Consider the following 16,284-nt stretch of genomic DNA (forward strand, 5'->3'; position numbering starts at 1 on the left):
GCGAATAAAAGGGACATTTAAGAATTCGCTTCATAAGCATTGAAATATAATCTTAGCTACCAGAATTTTTTAAATATAAAAAGTACATATATTAGGTGGTATGAGAGAGCTTTAGCAGAGTTGTCTACGTTTTGATTTTTTGTCAGAAGCGTAAAATGTCAGACCTCACAGATTTTCAGAGAGGCCAAATTGTAGGAGCCCGACTAGTTGGAGCAACTGTGACCGAAACATCCCAACTTTTAGGCGTTTCTAGAGGTACGGTGTCTAAAGTCATGACAGCATACACACAGCGCAGAAAGACAAGCTCAGCAAAGTAAAATAGTGGACGGAAGGAGAAGCTGAGTGAAAGAGATCGACGGGCATGGGGCACGGGCATTGATTCTAAACAAACAATCAATTGCGGGTGCCTGGGTGGCGAGGTTGTCATAGACTTTAACATAGCGAAGTTTAAAAATAAAGTGTTTTTAACTTATATTCTGAATTTATTTAGAATATTACATATATTTTTCAATGGATAGTGTACTAAACTTTAAATTGTGTTGCCGTTTTAATTGAAAATTTCCTTTTAAATGCTGCAATTTGAGGATTTATATTTGATCACTCTGTTTACATATTTCGTGTGATTTGTAATGTTATGGCGCAACTTGATTGGAAATAAATGTATAAAATATCTGCATTAAAATTAATAATATTATTTAATATTTAGTGTTTTATTTATTTTAAAGCTGATATATATTAAACACAGTTTTGAGTACATCATAGTCAATCAATCTTATTAATTTATGTTACTTTTCTTAATAGTATTTTTATCCTGAATGGAACTTCTGACTTTTATTTCTTTTAAAAAACTTGTCTTCTGAACTTTGAATTGGGATAGATTTATGATTCATTTATTCCATTTTTATTTAGTAAATTGTAGGTTCCAGTAGAATCACCATATTTTTAATGTTGTTGCATGTTGTTTACTTCTTACATGTTATTTACATTGTTGTTGCTACTCTAACATACTTACTATGCATGCATCAAAATGATGTACATATATAAAAATTAATATCATTACTAAAGATCTTGTATTTTGTTTATGTTTTTTAAGTCATTAAAGCAGAGTTTATACAAAAATATTTATTGTGCATGAGTGTCTCTCAAAAGAAAATTTTAAATTAAAAAAAATCTTGTTCTGATCCTATTTAAGAGTATTTACATTAGTGTTTAAAGCTTTTCTTAGTTAAATAATGGCTAATTGTATGAGAATAAGTTTTTATTCACATTAAAATGTAAATCAAATACATAAATTATGGAAAGTATATGCAATGTTCTGTCACACATTTAATACTAAAAGTTATTGAATCACATGTATTTATTTAGCAAATTTTATCGCAAATATAATGCTGAGGAGTGATCTACCTCCTTGACATTTAATACTAAAAGTTACTGAATCACATGTATTTATTTAGCAAATTTTATCGCAAATATAATACTGAGGAGTGATCTACCTCCTTGACATTTAATACTAAAAGTTATTGAATCACATGTATTTATTTAGCAAATTTTATCGCAAATATAATACTGAGGAGTGATCTACCTCCTCGCCGTGTACACTTCTAACATATTTCTATGGCTAAAAGATCAATTACTTCTGGCATGTGTTCTAACTCCATGGTCAGTTTAACATGGATGATCATCACATTATCCATTGTAATACCATTTGTAAGATTATTGTTTCCAAGTGATACTAAAAAACAAAGGGACAAATCGTTTATTTTATTATTATTATTTTTTTTTGTGTGTGATCAATCATTTGCATTATAAGTTACTTAAAATTTGTTATTCTTTCTCCTTCTCATTAATCAAAATAAACAATTTTGATTAAACTTTTCTTGAAACACGAAGGATATTTCTTAGTAAGTAAAACTAAACAGCATTTGAATTATTTAAGAAGAATATAACTAAAACTCTCTTATGTTTTTAATTCAAAACTGTTGAAACTCAGAAAAATACAATTGGAATTAACATACTTAATAGACATATGAATTAAACTAAATATATTTTGCTTTATGTAATGGCAAAATTAAAATGGAAGTCGATTGTTAGCCTGACAGCAATGAGCAATTCAAAGGTGTTTGAATAAGACATCACCGATAAATATTCACTATGATGACTATTAAGCAGTGTACATAGAAATTTCTTTTTTTAAATTTTCCATTCTTAGAAAGTCTTTAAGCGGCGATTTGATTAAATTTGTTTATATTCTATTTCAATGAAACTATTTTTTTTTAAAGAAAGAAGGAGAGAGAAGCTATTATTTAATTGGAGCAATTATTATTAAATATAGATAGCTTTATCATGACATATTCTAATACAATAATTTTGATGTTTTTTAATTAAAAAATACAAAAATTTTGATATTTAAAAGGAGAAACAGTGTTACTTTTCCAAATATTTTATCAAAATGATATTTTATAATGCTTTTACCCCTGTATGATTATACATGCTACCTAAGTAGTGTTATAACCTATGCTAACACTTTAATGTGTGAACCTTTTCGTTTAACAATTACGTTGATGTATAAAGTAGCAAGAATAAAAGAAATTGAATAAATTTGTAAAACATAGTAGTAAACTTGACATTTAGCGATAATCGATGTACTTTTATTTATTTCATTTAATGCCCAGGTCAATTGCATTAGAAATCATCATGATTGATACAGGTTCAATTCTAACAAAATAATATATAAGTCATCTCTGATAGAGTTAGCTATATAGGAAAAAAATTCAGGTAAAGAAGAGTTAATTACTATATAGAATATATAATACAATAAGTTTTACATTATTTCACTGATATCAACAGGGTGCTCTACAAATGGGGAGCTGAAATTTGTAAGTAAAACAGACACTATATTCTTAGAAGAGCAAATAACAGGTATGCATTTAGCATGTGATTTGCACATGCACGAGGCGTGCCTCTTACATGTAGTTTTTAAACAGTCACTCGTATATGTAAAACATTTGAATGTAATGTTGGTTAATGAACTTACTGCTAAGCCTCATGGTCCTGAGATAGAGTAGCGGATTCAAAAATTATAGTTTTTAAAGAAATATTTATCACCCAATACAAACTATAAGAAAAACTGCAAGAAATATTAGATTTTCACATGCTTATGTCAAAGCTGAGATAAGTTTTTACCTGAAATTATATGCATTGAAATAAGATAAGTGGCAATGAATTAAAAAAAGAAAAAAATAACCTAACACATTATTTAAAAACTAGAAGAAGAAAAAAATAAAGCATTTACGCAGGATATTTATTATATATTTTTCTCAAACCTCTTCTTTATGTACTTCATGGATATGCAACTAATTACAATATCAACTAATTACAATACAAATCCTACACTAAATTCAATGTTGTTTAATAGACAGTTTAGGACAAACATGCATAATGACTAGTTAATTTTAAGAAAACAAATCAATACAAACATACGCACCTTCATACTATGCTATCACCGTGTTGTGGAGTACCTTAAAGTCAGACTTAATTTTGAAAGAAGTCTTCATGAGTGTCCTTAAGGATTGATGCGGCTTAGAGGGGGCAATAGGCGGAAAGATATTTGATATTAAATAAGAAACAAGTTTCCTCACTAAAGCCCCACTGAGCCATTCTGTATCCTTTGAAGATCCAATTGAATAATATTTTTCATTTCATCATGTCTTGCTTTAAATAATTCCATCTGCTTCTTCACAATTTCTTTTGAATTGTTTTCTCCATACAAAGTTGCATCCTAAATTGAAAGGAAACAAGTGTGAGGGAGAATTATGAAACAGGCATTATACATAATCTACTAAATAATGTCTGAAGTGAAAAATAAACAACTATTTCTTATATGAATCATAACAAACATTATCTTTAAGGGGAGAGCCTACTAACCTAAAAATAAGAAATTTTTTTTTATAAATATCATCAAAATCTAACTAAAACATTTGAAAAAATTTGATATATAGAATAAATTAATTCTACTCTTAATAGACAAAATAATTAAATAATAATGTGTATTTGTGAAAATATCAGCAAAATCCTTATTGCAAGCTCTGCCACCCAGAAGTTCATTAATAAAAACAAATCAATTTTAATGTACATTAAAAAAATTTTGTTTATTATTTTGCTCCGTTTATGAAACAAGCATTATATTTTATCTACTTAATTAATATCTTAAGTAAAAAATCAAAAATTATTTTTAATATGAATCATAACATATTATCGTTAGAGAGAGCACGCTCAACCACATAATAAAAGACTTCTTTCACAAATATCAACAAAACCTAATTAAAACATTTGAAAATATTTGGTATATATGCTTAGAATAAATTAATTCTGCTCTTAATAAACAAAATAATTAAATAATAATGAGTATTTGTGAAAATAACATCTAAATCCTTATATTCGAAGCTCTACCACCCAGAAGCTCAACCACACAATACAAGACTTCTTTCACAAATTTTATCAAAACCTGATTAAAACATTTTAAGAAGCTTAGTACATTTAACGAAAATAACTAAGTCCACAGTTAAAAAACAAAAGAATTAAATAATAATGTGTATTATTAAAAATATCGAAAAAATCCATTCACTCAAAGCTGCCACCCGGAAGTTTATTTACCAAAACAAAGCAATTTAAACACTGTAGCAAATTTTTTATCCCTATTTTGCCTTATTTATTATACAGGCATTACGCTTAATTAATATCTAATGCAAAAAACCAGAACTGTTTCTTATATGAATCAAAACAAACATATCTAAGGAGAGAGCACACTCTCACCCGCAGAACAAAAGACTTTTTTAAACAATTATCAAAACCTAACTAAATTATTTTAATAGATTTAAGACATTTCAAAAAATAAATAAATTCTACTGTTAATAAACAAAAGAATTAAATAATAATGTGTAGTAGAAAAAGTATCAGAAAAATCCATTCATTCAAAGCTCTGCCACCCAGAAGCAATTTAACAAAAACAAAGCAATTTAAACACACTGAAACATTCTCTTTATCATCATTTGAACCTATCTAAAATACAGGCATTATACTTAATTAAAATCTTACGTAAAAAACAACAACTATTTCTAATTTGATTCAAAACAAACACTATTTTTAAGGAGAAAGCACTCACCCACAGAACGTACGAATTTTTTTACACAATAATCAAAACCTTACTAAAATATATTATTATTATTGGGACATACATAAAAATAAATTAATTCTACTTTTAGTAGATATAAGAATAAAATAATAACGTGTGTTCCTAAAAATGTCAGCAAGAAAATGTTCTGCCACCCAGAAGATAATAATCATAAAACAAAGCTATTTCATCAAATTTAAAAAAAAATTGACAATTATTCTGACTTATTTATGAAGCATACATCACAGTTAATCTAATTTACTAAGATCTAAACAAAAAGCTTCAACAATAATATATAGTATGTATCATAATAAACAACATCTGCAAAATGAAACAGAACTTACTCAACACCAATAAAAATTTGAATTTTTTTCGTATAAAGACTGTCATAACTTAGCCAAAACTTACTATAAAGTTTATTAGAACTCTATTCTACACGAAAATCGACCGTTAATACTTCAATAATTTAAGGAAAATTATAAAATTTGCTAATTTATTACAAAATGACATCAGAATCCCATAGACTTACATTAGAGTGCTCGCCACCCAATTGATTGTAAACAAAGATCGTGACGTCACGCGCCCGTGCTCCATTGAAGCGGATTGTAATGTCTAAAAAGAAAACAACTGCAGCCAAAGTGACCGCAGAGCTCAATCAGCATCTGGATTCTCCAGTGTCAACAATTACAGTTAGGAGATACCTTCATAAAGAGAACATTTACGGCAGAACAGCAATTACCAAGCCTTCAGAATCTAATGTGTTTCCATTATTTTGATAACCACCTGTATATACCCAACATTTTTAAGGAGCAGTTGCTTAGTACAAACTATGCTACGTAAAAAGTTATGCTACGTCATCCCTCCTAAGAGCTTATCTTTGGGTTTGAATTCTCATTCATACTGAGGAAGTGGGGTACAGCGCTCATCCCATAGCACCATTGCAAGAGATGTCATCAACCCTAAAAGTGGGATGCAGAGCTCATTTTTCTTTTACTGATATCAAATTCCTACATAAATGCTTACTACAACATAAATTGAATAACAAAGTTTTTTTAATGCTGAAAATACATAAAATCTTTCGCATTTAATATTATCAATTTCATTCTTATTTGCTACATTATGTTCTTTATAAGGAGACCATTTTTTTACAACGTTAATTAAGTACCTCATATCTAATGATGGCAAATTCATTTATACGATGTTTACAGCAACATAATGTCCAGCACATCATCTATCTCCTAACAATGCTTTTATCGCGCATATTTAAGTTACTTGATTTGTTTCGGAGCAAAAAGTTTTTATTATTTTCCATCTAATAAACAGAAAAGGGATAGAAAGATTTAAAACATTTTATTTAACTATGGAGACCTAAGGCATAACTAAATGATATTTCGAAAGAAACAAATTCTGTATATATATAATACCGTAACTATAACAAAACAACGTGTCTTCTCTTAAATTTTAAATTATATTGTCGTATAACGAAAGGAAATGAAGTTTAATCCATGTTGAAGTTATTTGCTATTGTTTCATATTGTTATTGTCTTAATGAGACTTGGTTGGAAATATCGGTCATCCCTTAAAATGACAGCCGTTTAATAAAAAATCAATTAAAGAAGAGCGTGTTTGTTATATATAAATATGTTGTATGCTGCGTTTCCCCCAAGGATACAAAAAATTTATTCTCAATAAGTCTCAAAATTGGTCACAGATTTCATCATCAGATGCTGCTGGTGAAAGAAAAAAAAATAAAAGAGTGTTTTGAAGCAAATCATCTTTTGCAGCAACAACGTTGTCTGAGGTCAAAATTAACAGACCCTCGCCTAAATATTTATATCGTAAATGATCTGACATATAGCAGAAAACATAGTTTTATGGCTTCTCAAATCAACAGTGCCATTTCCTGATGAATTTTGTAATTAACTTTGAAATTTAGAGGGAATGAAATAACTGCTTCTTGAATAGAATGTTGCAAAGTGTAAATTATCTCTTTTTGTTTTTCTTTAAATGATATTTTACAAACCATCAGTCATTTTATGGGGTACCTGATAGGATAAAATTATTAAGGGTTATTATATATTTGATTACAATTGTTAATTAATTAATTGGTATAACTTTTTCAGAGCATCTGTTCAAAGCTATTTTTAGTCTTTCACTATATCCAATAATTCAATTAGTCTTAATTAGTTACTTAAATTAAACTTAATTCACTTTGCATGACACGCGGTGTTTATAAGAACAAACGAGAAAAATATATTTTAATTAAAAATTAAAAAAAGTTTTTTTGGACGTGAAAGTTTTAGAAATTAGCTGTTTTAATGATTTAAGCTGCTATTTCCAATATTCATTTTAAATATGAAAAAGCTTTCTACAACTCATTTCAAATTATTTTTTTGTCATTTTTTTAAAAAAATATTGACCGAAGAAATCTCTTTAAACATACTTTGGATTTCTTCGTGTTAACATAATTTCAAGTATTACAAATTTAAGTATTTTAAAATAACACTTGTTCTTGTCTGAACTCTTATTCAGATGGATGCTTCACATATGAGTTTGAGTAGTATGTTATATTAAATATATTATTTTTACACTTTTTTTCTTAAAAAAGAAATATCACACTATGGAAATGCATTCTATTAAAATTTTGTGCCACTTTAACTCTAAATGCATGTCTTGTTTAATATACTATGGCTTTTTAATACGTGCAAAAATAACAGAATAGCTATAAAACAGGTAAACAATTATAGTGAAAAAAAAAGTTTTACTTCTTAAAATGACACTTTTGCTGCCTCTAAAGTCGCAACCAAGCTTACATAAATAAGAAACTGCTTAAAAGAAAGTGTATTGCTTCTACTTAAAAAATAAAAGGAGGTTAATATCATGTCAAGAAATCAGTTTAAATTTTTATAAATTAAATTATTCCTCTCTTTTTTTTATTTTGAATTTTGAAAATTATTACCTTGATGTTAATTTCAATATTATATCTTTTTAAAAAGTGTGACATTTCTGAAAATAAGATGACAGTAACAGTTTTGGCTTTTAGAATATTGTGACAACTATTGACCTTTAATTAAGAATAATATTCTTTCAGGTAGTTTTTTGACTTTTAGAAAGGCTGTATGAATTTCTTTTTGTTATCATCGAAGTTTGATGGTTAACGGAGCATAAATAACGGAGAAAAAGAAATAATTTGCTTCAAAATTTATTACAAAAATGAGAACATTTTCTTTATTTTATGAGCAAATTATGAAATAAATGATTGTAAAGGTCTTCTTTTACAAAAAATAAATGAATATATAAATTATGAAAAACTGATTTATTTTTCAGCAAATCCCTTGATACACCAACCAATGCCAAATTTCGCCCTTTTATTTTAAATATTAAAATTATAACCACCTTTATAGTTTTTTAAACTTTTTTCAATCAATGTAATTGTCACGATCAATTAAAAGGTGAGTAAGAAAATATGCAATTAGTGAGCACACATCATTCATTAGATGAAGTTTTTATTAAATAACGTCATTTATTAAATGAAGCACATTACTCAGGGCTGCATATTATTTTTTTAAAATTTACTAAACATAATTTTAGTTATTAATTATTGAGAATAATACATATCGTGATTATCGTCAAGAAGCAAGATTAATTTACTTAATATTATTATTTTTTATTTAACCACTTATTTTTCATTTTTTTTTCTATTTGTTATGGGGAGCATGTGGAGATCCCTATTTCTCATAAGAAATGGTTGTGAAAGGTAGAAGAACCTGGTTGGATTAGAAATTTTTTTTGAAGAATGCACTAAAAATTTGAGATTGATTTCTCAATCTCAAACTTTGGTCTTATCACAACGGCTGATGTTGAATCATTTAAGTATTTCGTATTCCTGTCATATGCAAGATAATGTTTTTTTTTTAAATTTTTTTTATACAGAAATATTTTTTTAAATAATCAACCAAAGTATTAATCTTAGTTGTTTGAGAGATTAGCCTCAAATTTTCTAGTTCATTAGCGCAGATGCTATGTAATTTACGAAATCAAACACAAAAATGAACTTTCTCTGAAATTAACATGTTGTCGATGATATTTCTGTTTTGGACATAGCTAAAAATGCATGTTTAAGAAAATAGACATAGTACAAAATGCTCATATAAGAGAGTAAGCATAGCACAAAAAGCGTATTTAAGAAAATAGACATAGTTTTAAATGCGTATTTAAGAAAATGGACATTGATCAAAATGCGTATTCTAGGAAATAGAACTATCGTTTGATTCCGTATTTCAAATTTTTTCGAGAAGTAATGTTTTTTAAAGAATTACCCGATGAATTCAAATAAATTTGTGATGTGTTTTCGTCTATTTGCATAAATTCCTCAGTACAATTTTTATAATTTAGTTCTTTTTTTAAAAAGACTTTAAAGTTTCAAAGCTCTTTTTTCAGGGTTACTATGAGTCCTATAGATTTATTATGGTGATTGTTAATATACGTTAATAATTTTAAGAATTTTGTTTTATAAATACCATTTAAAATTTTAGAAATCTGAAAGCAAAGAGATAGTCTTAAAAGTTATACGTATAATATATTCAGTCAACCCGATCCCGGAATCCTTGTCTTAGCTCCGTAATGATTATACTTAGTGTTTAAAAAAGTAAGCGAAACCCCTAGTTCACTTGTTAAAATTTGGGCACCGAAATAACAAAAAGATGCACTTTTTGCAGTATCTATTTTCTTAAAACCACATTTTAAGCTATGTTCTTTTTCTTAAATGCACATTTTAAGCTGTGTTCAGTTTTTTAAATACGCATTTCGAGCTGTTTCCATATTCTTAAATATGCTTTGTTGAGCTGCGTCTTTCTCAATTAAGTTTTTAAGACTGTGTCCATTTTTTTAAATACGTATTTTGGGCAACGTACACATTTTTAAATAAGCTTTTTGAGACAGATCCATTTTCGAAACCCTCATTTTTAACTATGTCCATATTTTTTTTAAAATGCGAATTCTGAGCTATGTCCATTTTCTTAAATGGGATTTTTGAGCTTTGTCCAAAATAAAAAAGCACACCGACAATGTCTTTTTTTATCATTAAATTTGAGAATTTGACTCTCAAAATTTGAGAGTTCCATAAAACAATTATTTTTTTAAATTTATCTGTTACTTTTTTAAAATTGCAAGCAATAAAAAATTAGTTGTAAGGTATACAAATTTCTAAATCAATTTAATCTACAATGATGGAATGCAAAATTTGATGGTTGGTCGAATAGTTCTTGAGAAATGAAAGTTTAAGAATACGACTTCTTTTAAATTACGAAATATGCAAAAAAAAGTGTAATAAACACTAGAGGCTCTAACTTTCAATCCCTTCCTGCCTAAATTAATTGAACCATATGTTCCAGATTGCGCTATACCCCTTCCCCCTAATTTGCGATTAAAGGCAAGTTAATTTAGAGTAAGTACATTTTAGATTTGTTACTTAAAAAAAAACTGATAATGTTTACTTTCCAAGGCGTAATATCCAATGGTCTTAAGTATAACAAATTTAGGACCAATGTATTACATTGGGTCAATTTTGATGGTGATTTTTTTTGTTCAAGTATATGACAATTTTCATTTGAAAAAAAAACTGTATCTAAGACAAATGCATAATAATTTTTTTTTGCAAAGTTTCTAAATCATTTAAATTATGCATAACAGCCTCTATGAAAAATTTTAAAAAAAATCCTAGGTAGAACATGTTTCTCTGTGTATTTATATCTGTGTAATATACGAGTGATAATGGAAATTATTCAAATTCCGTTTTTTTCCTGCGAGTAAATTAAGAATTTGAAATAAATAAATTTTTGTGAGACTTTTAACTGTAACCTATTTTTTTTTCTGGTAATGAAGTATAGATTAAATTATAAATTGAGAAGAAAATTAATTTTTCTACTGGAAAAAATAATAGTATTAATTTTAAATATAAACTAACGTTTAAAGTAAATGGTTATTTGTAATTGTGTAATCCTTTAATTATATAAGGTCATAAAACATGATTTATAAATCCAAATGCATATGTCTAGTTACTAATACATTATTTTTTGTATTTGCTATTATTATTTGGTACTATCTTTATTATTTGTTACTAATGTATTATTCAATGTATGCCTTAACGCACGAAATATAAAATTTTTTTAATTGTTGTGACAGATCTTTGCTAACAATTACTGTTATATAAATTTAATAAGTTGTTTTTTTTACTTATCAGCTAACATATCCATTGAATCTACAGAAAAGAAATAAAGCAAAAAGCTTTATACTGTTTCAATCTATGAATCAACTTCTAAAGAAAACTGTATTTTGGTCACGGTGGTTTAATGGAGTTGTTATCTATCATTGTTTCAATATCTCTCTTTCAAAAGAGCAATAGCTGTTAGAGTAACAATTGGTTGTCAACATTCTCTTATAGATACAGAATTAATTTAATATTTTAGATATGCCGACTAAAATGCTTTTTTTCTTCTGTATAATGAAAATGAATATATTAGAGCTGTTTCACACTCAAAAGTTTGCATTAAAATTTTTCTTAATTAAACACTTTATATGTAACTATACATTACAATAATTTTAATAATTTGTAGTTAAATAGTCTGAATAAAAGAGCTCATTTTTATGACATGAATGCATGAAAATGCATAAATACATGAATTCTAAAAGCGTGATACTTAATGGCAGTAAAGTCGAAGTAAACTTCATTACGCTTAATGTAAACGATATTATGTATTCATAGTAATGAAATATTGAACTTTGTGGTACTCTAAGTAGAAGATTCAAATTAAAAATAAGAAAAAGGAAAAGAAAATCGGTACCATACTAACGAACTTGGTGTCGTAGAACTAGTATCAACCAAAAAAAAAAATTATAATGATTTTTTATGAGTGGAAAAAGGACAAAACCAGACTCTAAAACAAAATTATTTTCCCTCAGGCTTGCATGCAAATAAAATTATTATTATTTACTTTTGAATTATTAATTTATTCTTCTATGATAAATAATATTTTCACTATCGTGGGTAAACAATGGCCTTTTGAAATCACGCAATTACCACCTACAATATAAGGTACAACCAAAATTATTAAAAGTGTTTTAAAATCATGAAAGATAAGTAATTTTTAAAATAATATATATAAAATTGCAGTAGGTAGGTATGAACTTTATTAACGCCGCACTAGAGCTGCACAATGGGCTATTTTTGAAGGTCTGGAAAACTTCCCTGAGGATGATCCGAAGACATACCATCGCAATTTTTATCCTCTGCAGAGGGGATGGCTCCCCTGCTTTGGTGGCCCTTCGATCTGAGAGCGAAGTCGAGCACTTTACGGTAGAACAGTTTAACGAGGACCGATGTTTGACTTCGGTGTTCTACTGGGAACCGCGTCTTTTCGATCAATCCACTGCGGGAATTAAAATTAAAGTAAAGTATACAGGTAAATATTTGATAACGCTACTATACTTTTACTCTCTCATTTTGTTTCGTAATTTTTTTCCCCTTGAAAATTTGTATTAAAAAAATCCTCTAGTTTAAGGGAAGGCATAGTTTTGTTTAGTTTGATTACCATGAGTTTTATTACCAAAGTTTTAATCATGTGTTAGGTGTAGAATAACCTAATCTGATTGTTGTATTTTTAAACTCATTTCAAACTAATTTTATTGCATACTGCAAGTGCCATTCTTTTTGAGCAAAAACACTGGATCCTATTATCTTATTATGACATACAACACAATTTAACGTAAAACAAAAATCCTTTTTAGGAGAAACATCGTATCCCTTTATCTCATTTGACAAGGCATATATTTAATATCAAGTAATTATAATATCAATAATTTTAATATCAAGTAGTTCAATATCAAGTAATCAAATCCTTTTCGGCTGAAACACTGTAAATCATTATGTTATTTAACATATATTTAATGCCTTACACAAATCCTTTTCCTATGAGACACTGTATCTCATTATCTTTTTTGACGTGGCATATATTTAATGCCCAAATTCTTTTTAGTTGAATCACTGAATCTCATTATCTGATTTGTCACGGCATATATTTAATGCCCGTCTAAATATATCACTAATAATAATAATAATAATAAAAACAGTCTTAGCATATTTCAAAGGTGACACAATTTCTTGTAAAAATTTAAAACAAACCCTGTAATATGAATTTAATTTAGAAAATACTATATTAATATTTATTTTAGCTGAAAACAATTAATACTGATATTTTTTATCATATCCTGAAAATTATTGGTCAATGACGCTATTTTCGAAACTATCAAATTTTTTTTACGGTGTTTTGAGAGAAATTATGTTTTTACTTTTAGATTTCATCTTTTAAAATATTTGAGGCTCTAATGAAATAGATTGCATAAGAATTTTCCCTTGAAAAATTCAGTTTCTCTGTTATTAAATAAAATTACGATTATAAAATCAAAATTATTTAGAAATGCCGATTTTTACGAGCACGCTTCAAGCAATATAACTTGCCTAAGATATTTATTTAAAGCCTTTTTACTTATTAAACTGGGTTTACATAGTTTTTATTCGCAATGTAATACACTGACAAGAAATGTAACCGATAAGTGGCTCGTCAATCGGGATGAATTTTTTTACTGATAGTTTTTTATGTTCTGATATCATGTATAAAATTTAATTAGTCTGTTTTGAATATTTATCAAGTTATAAATTATTATAAATTACAATTTTTATTTTAAATAAAACAAAGTTAAATTCATTTTATAGATGAAGAGCATAGTAGGCAGTGCAAAGTTACTTTAATTTAGATTGTTTTTCCTTAATCAGAACCTAATATTTGTGTTTTAAAAGGCTGAAAAATAAAACTCAATAAATTAAAATATAAGAATTATATTTTTAAACAATAAGTTCAAACGTTTTCGTCTAATTCTGAGTCTTACAAGTATTTTTAATAATCAAAACTCAATAGCTCAATTAGAATTCTAATGAAAAATCGTTTAAAATTAATTTCTTATAAGTATCTTAAAAGTGATTTTTTGGTTCGAAAAATTTCATGAATAACTGCTGGGTATGTTTATTTATCACTCTTTGACGATATCAGTAAATGCTATATGATATGAAAATATCGAAGACTTATTGTTTCGGTTAAATAGTAAGCCATTATTAGACCCATATTAACTTGTTATACTCGGAAAATGAAGCAAAACATCGCATTGGGAAATCTATTTCAAATTCCATTAGTAGTAGCAGAAGTTAAACGTATTATTTGGTTAAAAGAATACTGCTAGCTTTTCAAAATTTGAAATTCTTTTTCAAATCAAAATTTTGAAGTAACCTCTCAGTTACAATTTTTCAAGAAATTTTTAGATTCAATTTAAATGATATTTTGCCACAAGGCATTACAGAAGTTGAACATGTATGTTAAATAAATTATAATGGAACTGTATATAGGGAAAAATGGTTTTAGCTATAAATAATAAGAATTTTCTACAAATTTTTTGCGGTTTAATTAAAAGTATTATTGTATATAAGACCAATATTACTTTATCTACTTTGCTTAGATACTGTGTATTTTAATGAGCATTATCATGTTTACTTTTGTTTATTGACCTCTGATCCAGTGGTTTTTGTTAAACTAACCAATTTGTTACATGTATTTCCAAGTCATAAACTCAACATTTACAGGTAAACAATATGTTACTTATAGAAATGGGTTTTAATGTGAGTTTCACTTTATATATATTTTTTAAAAATATGCTATTGGGACTATTTTTTATCAAAGCTACTAATCTTCAATATAAATATATTTATCTTTTATTTCGAAGAAATAATTCGTTATTAAACCTTAATTAGATTTCATAACTTCACATCTTTCAAACTTTCAAAATATTTAGATTCTTTAATTCAAATGAGATACAAATTATTCAGAAACTTTCATATTACCTAATTACTAATTTTTTCGCAAATTTTTTCATTCTATTATTTATAGTTTTATACTGTTATTTTCAGTAGCTGTTATTACTTGTACATTTTCAAATACTTGTGTGATATATAATAAATGGAAATTTGATTTAAATTGCGTGCCTGTGTATTTTTTAATGACAAAAACTGCTACTGTTATTTTCATAATTTTAAAAAAATACAATAACATCAAAAATATATTGATATTTTATTTAATTTAAACTACTTATACTGCATAATATAATTCATTTATTAGCATCAAAAAGTAGACTCATTGAAGTTTAATATGCTGATCTAATGCTTGCTCGTTTAAAATAGATAAATAAAAATAATTTTTTTATTTATATATCCTAACAGGAGAGTCTGTTTATAATTAAGATGTGAAATTTTTTGATTCTACTATTAATTCCAGAGATGTTCTTAAGTTTCCCACAAGAAAGTATTTAAATTAATTATTAGAAAAAAATTTCGGATCATCATACAATTTTTACTTAATTTTAAACTTTTTAGTTTACTGAATTTTTAGATAGAGAAAACATTACAAAGGTACAACTATTGCTATGTGGAGGTAGCTAGTCTATATCCCATCATGCATCAGACTGTATGAGTGTACTGCCTTTCTTTACCTTGTGCTATCTGTATATCGATTTGATAAGGGCACATTAGGCGAGCTTTGTATGGAGCACTCAAACCCGCGAATGAGTGCGTAACAATAAATAAATAAATAGATGCATCCGGGGTTACGGTGGGATTTGAATCTGCTAACCTCTACGCTTTTATTTTAGGATGTTAGGTATTAATTTTATTTACCCTAATGTAATATTTATTTAGTAATAGTTAAGAATGATCTAATTTTGCCGCATTTACTACCAAACAGCACGGTGATAAAAACTATATTTTATTGTTAATTTTGCAAAAAGTTATTATCCAAGTGCTTTCGTAAAAATTACCTGGTTTTTGGTGTTCCCATAGAGTCATAAACACGGTTAATTTGACCATATTCTAGAAATTTTGACCATACGTTTTTAATTTGAGCAATGGTTTTCAGTTTTATTTCCTAAAACTTCTTCATTTTTTTCTTCGACCCATTGACCTGGTCTTCAAGCTGTAACTGACTATAAAATTCCAGTTTGTTTTACACAAGGGCTCA

This window comes from Parasteatoda tepidariorum, chromosome 11 (assembly GCF_982258835.1).
Source record: "Parasteatoda tepidariorum strain Cologne lab strain chromosome 11, Ptep-v5.0, whole genome shotgun sequence".
Taxonomy (NCBI): Eukaryota; Metazoa; Arthropoda; class Arachnida; order Araneae; family Theridiidae; genus Parasteatoda; species Parasteatoda tepidariorum.